This window comes from Oncorhynchus nerka, linkage group LG25 (genome assembly GCF_034236695.1).
Source record: "Oncorhynchus nerka isolate Pitt River linkage group LG25, Oner_Uvic_2.0, whole genome shotgun sequence".
NCBI classification, from domain to species: domain Eukaryota; kingdom Metazoa; phylum Chordata; class Actinopteri; order Salmoniformes; family Salmonidae; genus Oncorhynchus; species Oncorhynchus nerka.
In genome coordinates this window covers 22191542-22200802 of record NC_088420.1, presented here as the reverse complement: position 1 = coordinate 22200802, position 9261 = coordinate 22191542, and positions in this window count along the sequence as shown.

The following is a 9261-nucleotide window of genomic DNA, read 5'->3' as shown; positions in this document are numbered from 1 at the left end:
CTTGGTACTGAGGACGTATTCTAAACATTCCTCTCTGTGTTGTCCTCTCCAGACGTTTACAGTACTGTCTGACTCAGAGGCAGCAATGTGGAAAGGGACCAGGCACAGGCACAGGCACAGGCACAGGCACAGGCACAGGCACAGGCACAGGCACAGGCACAGGCACAGGCACAGGCACAGGCACAGGCACAGGCAGGTCAGGGACCCCAGCTCTTTACCATGGGAAATGTGTCATAATTTCAAAGTAAGAGTAAACATGGAACATGTCCATAAAACACAGTTGATCACTGAAAAAAACATAAAATAGGACCATTGTGTCTGTTTCGCCTCCATGTTCCCCGTTTGGCCTCTCGTGACCAGTGATTTGCCTCCAGCACTCTTTTCATCAATAACATTTACCCTCCATGCCCTCTCTATTCTGACTTGAATTATACTGTGAGAGCTGTGTTCATGGTACTGCATGAGGTTACAATAACACGGATAACTCAACTCTGACTCCCTCTTTATTGCTCTCGCCATCATTAGAGCACGTCATCATGTAGGCACCCTACAGGGCAGTAAAAGGTTTGGGAAGAAGGCAGTCTTTCTCCATACAAAGAGTTAGCTGTATCAGTCTATATTTTACTGCTGAATCATCATATCCTGTCATGCCCTGCACTGTTATCTGCCCTTACATTTGCCTCTGGCTGTTCAACGAGACAGGGTATAAATAAATTGCTCAGCCTATTTACAATGTTTATCAATTTATTACATTCATTCATAAATGGCTGCCACAAGTGGCACAAAGGCTTGGTGTTGAAAAGGAAGGATAATACATTCGAGTAGTAACATGGATGAGACATGAGTGAGACCAGGCCAACAGAATGTTTGTGCACAGCAAATTCTCCAGTGTTAAATCCACAGGGTTGGCAGGTAGCCTAGTGGTTAGAGCGTTGAGCCTGCAGAGCGTTTGCCCAGTAACTGAAAGGTTGCTGGATCGAATCCCTTTCGCTTTAAAAATCTGTTGTTCTGCCCCTGAACAAGGCAGTTAATCCACTGTTCCCCGGTAGGCCGTCATTGTAAATAAGAATTTGTTCTTAATTGGCTTGCCTAGTTAAATAAAACTTTTTTTTTAAACGGTGTTAAATGTAACACTGTCCCAGTGTCTATACAGTTCCACACATTTCAGTGTTAAATATATCCTTATTAGTAGAAGTTTACATACACTTGGTTGGAGTCATTCTTATGGATAGGGGGCAGTATTTGGAGGTTTGGATGAATGAGGTGCCCAAAGCCCAGAAGCTAGGATATGCATATAATTGGTAGTATTGGATAGAAAACACTCGAAAGTTTCCAAAACTGTTAAAATAATGTCTGTGAGTATAACAGAACTGATATAGCAGGCAAAGAACCGAGGAGAATCCACCCGGGAATTTTGTTGTTGTTGAGCTCACCACTCTTTATAATGGCTGTCTATGGGAATATGAATGGAATTCCTCCCAGATTGTAGTTCATATGGCTTCCAGTAGATGTCAACAGTCTTTAGAAAGAGTTTCAGGCTTGTTTTTTTTAAATGAGCTAGAATTTGTAGTTTTTCTAAGTGGCTCCCATTTTGGCTGTAGTGTTAACTTCGTTATTTATCTTTGGTAATGAACATACTATTCTCCGTCTTAAATTTGATCATTTATTTACATATTAGGGTACCTGAGGATTGATTAGAAATATTATTTGACTTGTTTGGATGAAGTTTATTGGTAACTTTCGGGATTCATTTGTATGCGTTTTGAAGGAGGGAAAACGGTGGATTACTGAGTTTAGCGCGCCAACTAAACAGACTTTTTTTGGATATAAAGAAGGACTTTATCAAACAAAAGGACCATTTGTTATGTAGCTGGGACCCTTGGGATTACAACTAGAGGAAGATCTTCAAAGGTAAGTTATTTATTTTATCGCTATTTCTGCCTCTGCTTGGTTGGAAAATGTTTGTAATGCTGTCCTCAGATAATCGCATGGTGTGCTTTCGTCGTAAAGCCTTTTAGAAATCTGACAAAGCGGCTGGATTAACAAGAAGTTAAGCTTTGAAACGATGTAAGTCACTTGAATTTTCAGGAATGTTTAATATTACGAATGTTGTATTTTGAATTTCGCTCTCTGCAATTTCACCGGATGTTGTCAAGGTGGGGCACTAGCAGCATGCCTATCCCAAAGAGGTTTTAATACCTCTTAAGGATCCACCCCTTTTTTTTAAAAATTTTCGCCTGGATTTTGGCCACTATATGGCAGCAGTGTATGTGCAAAGTTTTAGACTGATCCAATGAACCATTGCAATTCCGTTAAACATTTTAGACTGCCCAAATGTGCCTAATGTTTATTAATAACTTTTCATGTTCAAAATTGTGCACTCTCAAACAATAGCATGGTATTCTTTCACTGTAATTGCTACTGTAAATTGGACAGTGCAGTTAGATTAACAAGAATTTAATATTTTTGCCAATATCAGATGTGTCTATGTCCTAGGAAATGTTCTTGTTACTTACAACCTCATGCTTATCGCATTAGCCTACGTTAGCTCAACTGTCCCGTGGACAGGACACTGATCCCGACAAAGTTGGGCTCTGACACACACAGTGAGTTGTATTGCTGAAGTTATCTGGGTAACACTTAAGAGCCCAGGAACAATGCATGACAATATCGGCCTGCCATTCCACTGACAGGCCAGCAGCAGACAGAGTAGCCATGCTAAGTGCACCGTGAGCTGTTGAAACATAGGTAGACTGGGTACATGGACACAGGTCACTGCGTGAGTAATCAACACTTCGAGTGAAGTGTGCAGAGAGCAGTTAAGAGAGGAGGCCATCAGAATGAATCACTGTCCAAATCATTGTAATTCAATCAAACTCACAATGTAGCAACATAAAACTGAAGGAAAATAATGTTGCTTGATTCATAGTAAGAAGGCATGTTTAAGGTAAAGAAATTACAGATTTAGAGTTTGCAAAGATGAAATGACAATACACTGCAGCTTTCATTGTATTCAGCTCTGAGATCATCATAGGCATTCCGGGAGACCAAAGCAGTAGAAAGAACTTGTTGTCTGCTTTTCCATTGGAGCACATTTTTCTCCTCGCCTCATTTCCATTCTCTTAGAAGCCAGTTCAGCACAACATAGCTTTGATATTCAGATTAGTTTATCCGCCCTTTTTTCTCTGTCCTGCCCCAGCCAGAATCTCCAGAGCTGAATAAGATGTCAGTGTGTCCACTGAATCACAATCAAATCAAATGTATTTATATAGCCCTTCTTACATCAGCTGATATCTCAAAGTGCTGTACAGAAACCCAGCCTAAAACCCCAAACAGCAAGCAATGCAGGTGTGGAAGCACGGTGAAGTCCTGGATTACTCTCCAAAACAGCACAACCCAAACCCCTGTTTTACTCTTGACAGTCAAAACTGACACCTTTACTGGAGACACACGTAGACTAGTCTTTTCATGATTAGTTCCATATATGTCTATATAAATAAATTCTCTGGAAGAGAAAACACACAGGTCCAGGAGTGAGAGGATATAGTGCTACAGTAGGATAAGGGTCAGTATGTTATGGTGATGTGGGGAGTCTCAGAGGGATACATAACATAGAGCACAGTCATCTGAACCTCAGCACTCATAAGCCATTACCTGGCTTTGGTATTGTACAGAATTGACAACCAGGTCCTTAATCAACATTAGTCACATTCTCTTTTGTCATCATTTGGATTTTAAAATCCATGAACAGCAATACTTATTGTAATTCTGTAATCCATCGGTGTCTATGTGCTTTCCTCTCTGGCCCCTATGGCCAAGTCTATTACTTTAACCAGACCTTGCCCTTACGTACAGATCTAGGATCAGCTTACCCGTCACAAATCCAAACCTGAACCATTGATAAAAAACTATTAAAAATGAATATAGATCAGTTTCTAGCAGCAACGTCGTCCTAATTCACCATAGTCTGTAGCCACAATGGGTTGTGAGTGTTAGTACCTCTCTCTGCTGGGGACATCTTTGGAGTTTGTTACACTGACTTAGACAGGAACTCAATGTTAAGAGTACAAGTATATCTTGTGATTTATAATACTGTGGTACCCTCTAGTGGTTTATATTCAGAGGAACAGTGTCTTAAATTCCAAACACTTCACATCTCAGCATTAGTGTCCCATTCCCAATGTGTTTAAACTGGTGACAAAAATGGTGACAAATGGTGACAAATTATGGCTACCTATGTAAGTTTATTACTAATGATAATTTCTGAACAGAAGACCCGTCTTGCAAACTAAACTACATTGTGAGACAGCAAAAACAATTTTGGTGATAGGCTATTGGAAAGCAATTAAGTCTTATTCACTAGACACAAAAAGGAAGCAAATGGGCCGAAATAGAGAAGGACTACCCAAACTTATCTGTGCAAAACATTTTGCTACGGTTTGCTAAGTGTGCACTAATTAATACACCCCCTGATCTTGTGGATAGTCCAACCACCTACCTAAACCAGCAGAGAGTGCAATAGTACTGCTCATAAGAGATTGAAAAGTGTAGTTATTTTACAATGGTACATTTCCCAATTCTCCAAGAGTTTAGAACTATTCAAATGACCTGTTAGCCTTGGTATGATAGGCTTACTACACAGCAGGAACCATTCAACTAAGGAATGTGACTCTGAATAAGCGTATCTGCTAAATGACTAAATAAAGGTTAAGTACAAATTTAAATAAAACATCTGCTAAATGACTAAATGTAAATCTAGGCATGATATCAAAACCTTTAGCTTATCTCTTCAGTTCCATGAGTGAACTTTCACATTTGTCTCTCTTTACTGTGGTTAAGGGTCAGAAACTAAACTTAAAACAGACTCACCTACAAACAAAATGACCCAATAAGATGCACTTTCCTTAGAACTCATTACTTCAGTTGCCTCAGAACCTTTAACATATGTGGATTTTTCTTTTACTGAGTCATTAACTCGTCTGAGCTCTGATGGCTCCGTGTGCAAAACCATTAGCAAAGTACAGTATTCAATACAAATTCCTGTAGCCATCCCCTGCACACACACCGTGGTCAAACAGCAGCTGTAAAGCCCCTCAAACATAACACATGTACCTGTCAGCCGTGCATTTTCCATTTGCATCTATCCTCTACCCATCTCCTCCCTTTCCATGTCTGAACCTGCTAAAACACCAGCCATGACCAGCATCTTGGACCCTCTACATCCATGTGTGCAGTAAGACTATAGCTATTGTATGGTTCCTTTACCTCATCCCTGAGCAACTATCATCCCAAAAGGCTCTCCAGATGGAGGGCATCTGGTCTAAAGTCAACACAACCACTCCAATACAACCTAATGGTACAGAGTGGAAGCACGCATGTAGACCTGGTGACAGACAACCAGCCCAAGTCAGAGGCTCCAGTCTGTACACATAATGCAGTTCTGTGTCACCCACCCACACAGCAACATCACATCACTCATCCACATTAAATGGCTTTGGAAATGGTTTTGCTTGTTGTTTCTGTTGATGAGTGTTTTGGACCTGAGCTTATACACACGCAGGTCTAACTAGGCCAACATCAGGACCTGCACATGTAGGCAGTCTGAGGACGCTGCACTCTGAGATGCACCGCTCTCCTGACATGCTTCGTCTAGCTCCATCTTTCCAAAACAACCACCACACCAGATGTCTGAGTCACAAGGCTCTTCCCAGAACTATCCTCCCTCCATCCCCCCCCCTCTCTAAGGTATAAAAGAAAGTAGGACAACATCCACGATAGCGTTCATAATCATATTTTTTGCCATCCATTTATTATTGATACTATTTACATCTTTCTTGTTCATAATGCTAATTCATAATTCATAATACTAATTTTGGTGGTTCATTGACATTTTACATAGTTCATAATATTATGATGCCGCAGGTACCTGAGCCCCACCTGATCGCAGTAGTGTGTCAGATTCATGGATACAACAGCAAAACATGGGGGGTTCTGGAAAACAGAAAGTGGAGTTGTGACGTGTTTGTTTGTAACAGTATCCATGTGTTTTCCGTATGATGTAGTGTTAAGCCAACTATTTCTACAATTTCTCTTCTTAAAATTAGATTTTCAACTTAAACCTAACATTAACCACAGTGCTAACGTTGTGCCTAACCGTAACCTTACATTTTTACAATATAGGCAATTAGCCTTTGTGGCTGTGGTAACTAGTGGAAACTATAGTGTTATACTACAATTGAGACCCAGATTTCTTCCTGGTCAAGTCATGAACAAGTCCTAGCCTTAATAATGATTGGTCCAAACTGAGGTGCGAGACACATCTGTATTGCCGCGGTTACGGGGCACATGAACAGCATCCACAAGCCAGAGGATGAGAAGCAGGAGGTGAAGGAGTTGAAGAGGAGAGGGGCCAACCAAAGGCCTCACTCTGTAGATAGGTCAGGACCCTCCCTTGACAGAAGAAAGAAAGTAAAGCTGTGACAACATCTTTATTATCACTTCATGTAATTCAAGCTCAGCTACATAACTGGAGCCCTGGGGAGGCAGCATTCAGGACCATAAAGGAGACTGTCTCTGTGGTACAACAAGAGGAAGGGGAATGAAAGAGTGGTGATGGAATTGATCAACAAGGCTGATCGCCAAGAACAATAAAAGAAGCCCCAACAAACACATACATATATATTCACATACATATGTACTCTCTTAAAAAAAGAACCTAAAAGGGTTCTTCGGCTGTCCCCATAGGCAAACCCTTTGAAGAACCCTTTTTGGTTCCAGGTAGAACCCTTATGGTTTCAAGCAGAACCCTTTTGGGTTCCATGTAGAACTCTTGTCACAGAGGGTTCTCCATGGAACCCGAAAGGATTTTACCCATGGAACCAGAAAGGGTTATCCTATGGGGAAAGACGAAAAACTAGGCCATCATTGTAAATAAGAATTTGTTCTTAACTGACATACCTAGTCAGATAAAGGTTCAATAAAAATAAATAAACGTATATAAACCCTTTTGGAACCCTTTTTCCTAAGAGTGTACAGTGTACTCACAAACACAAACATGTACCCACTGGGCAAAAAGTGGTTGAATCAAAAAAGAATCAACACAAGGGCAATTCGTATTTTTTTTCACCTAACTTTTAACCTAATCCAATGACTAAGTGACATTTTTTGGGGACACAATGTAAATCAAACTAAACATTGAACTGATGTCTGTGCCCAGTGGGTAGTAAACACATAACATGTCTGCACACAGGTTCGCTCCAACGCACAATTGCAAAGACACCCACATGCGCACATACTGTGTATGTGTGTGTATATATATATATATATATATATATATATATGTAACCACACACGCACGCGCACTGGAATATTTAAGTATGTGAAATGGGGTAGCATTGGGCAGTTCTATGCCAGGATGGCCAAAATATTTTTATGATGTTTTGGATCTTCCTGAAATGAAATCCATAAAAAGGTCCTTTGGGGAATGGATGTTTGGCATGCATTTGACATCTGACTCTAAATAATTATGGAGAAATAACTAATTAAAGTTGTGAAATTTGTTACATTTTGGCCTTACCCAGTTCACTACAATGATGTGTCTGTAGATGCTATAAAGCCAGTTTTGGTGTCTTCTAAAACCATACCATGTGTTCTGCAGCGAGTGGATAAACCGCCTCAAACCTCAGTTCTATTGGCGAACGTGCAATCACTGGAGAATACATTTGATGAGCTCCGTTCGAGACTATACTATCAACGTGATCTAAAGAACTGTAATATCCTATGTTTCTCCAAATTGTGGATGAACAAGGACATGGAAAATATAGCTGTTTTTGTTATACATCGTCAGGACAAAACAGCAGAGTCAGGCAAACTCACCTGAGTTAGAATACCTCATGTTAAGCTGTAGGCCATACTATTTACCAAGAGAGTTTTTAATCTATATTTTCGTAGCTATCTACTTACCACCACAAACTAATGCTGGCAGTAAGACCTCACTCAATGAGCTGTATAGGGCCATAAGAAAACCAGAAAATGCTCACCCAGAGGTGGCGCTCCTAGTGGCCGGTGATTTTAATGCAGGAAAACTGAAATCCATCTCACCTCATTTCTACCAGCATATCATCTGTACAACTAGAGGCAAAAAAACTATAGATCACCTTTACTCCACACACATATCTGGCCATAACTCTATCCTCCTGATTCCTGCTTACAAGCAAAAACTCAAACATGAAATATCAGTGACACGCTCAATATGGAAGTGATCCGATGAAGTGGATACTAAGCTACAGCACTGTTTCGCTAGCACAGACTGGAATATGTTCCATCTGATTCATCCGAAGGCATTAATGAGTTTACCACACCAGTAACTGGCTTCATTAATAGTGCATCGAATTCATCCCCACAGTGACTGTACGTATATGTCCCAACCAGAAGCCATGGATTACAGGAGCTAAAGGCTAGTTAAAGGATAGAGCTGCCACTTTCAAGGAGTGGGATCCTAATCCGGATGCTTATAAAATATAAGAAATCCCACTACGCTCTACGACGAACCATCAAATAGGCAAGCGTCAATACAGGACTAAGATCAAATCCTACTACACCGGCTCTGACACTCGTCAGATGTGGCAGGGCTTACAAACTATCAAGGATTTCAAGGATTACAAAAGGGAAACCCAGCCACAAGCTGCCCAGTGATGTGAGCCTACCAGATGAGCTAAAAGCCTGCTATGCTCCCTTCAAGGCTAGCAACACTGAACCATGCATGAGAGCACCAGCTGTTCCGGACGACTGTGTGATCACACTCTCCGTAGCCGACGTCAGTAAGACCTTTAAACAGGTAAACATTCACAAGGTTGCAGGGCCAGACAGATTACCAGGACGCATACTCAGAGCATGTGCTGACCAGTTGGTAAGTGTCTTCAATGACATTTTCAACTTCTACCTGACCTAGTCTGTAATACCTAAATGTTTCAAGAAGACCACCATAGTCCCTAATGCCATGGTAACCTGTCTAAAAGACTATTGCCCCGTAGCACTCACATCTGTAGCCATGAAATGCTTTGAAAGGCTGGTCATGGCTCACATCAACACCATCATCCTAGATACCCTGGACCCACTCCAATTTGCATACCGCACCAACAAATCCACAGATGGTGCAATCTCTATTGCACTCCACACTGCCCTTTCCCACCTGGAGAAAAGGTGAGAACGCTGTTCATTGATACAGCTCATCGTTCAACACCATAGTGCCCTCCACATCCA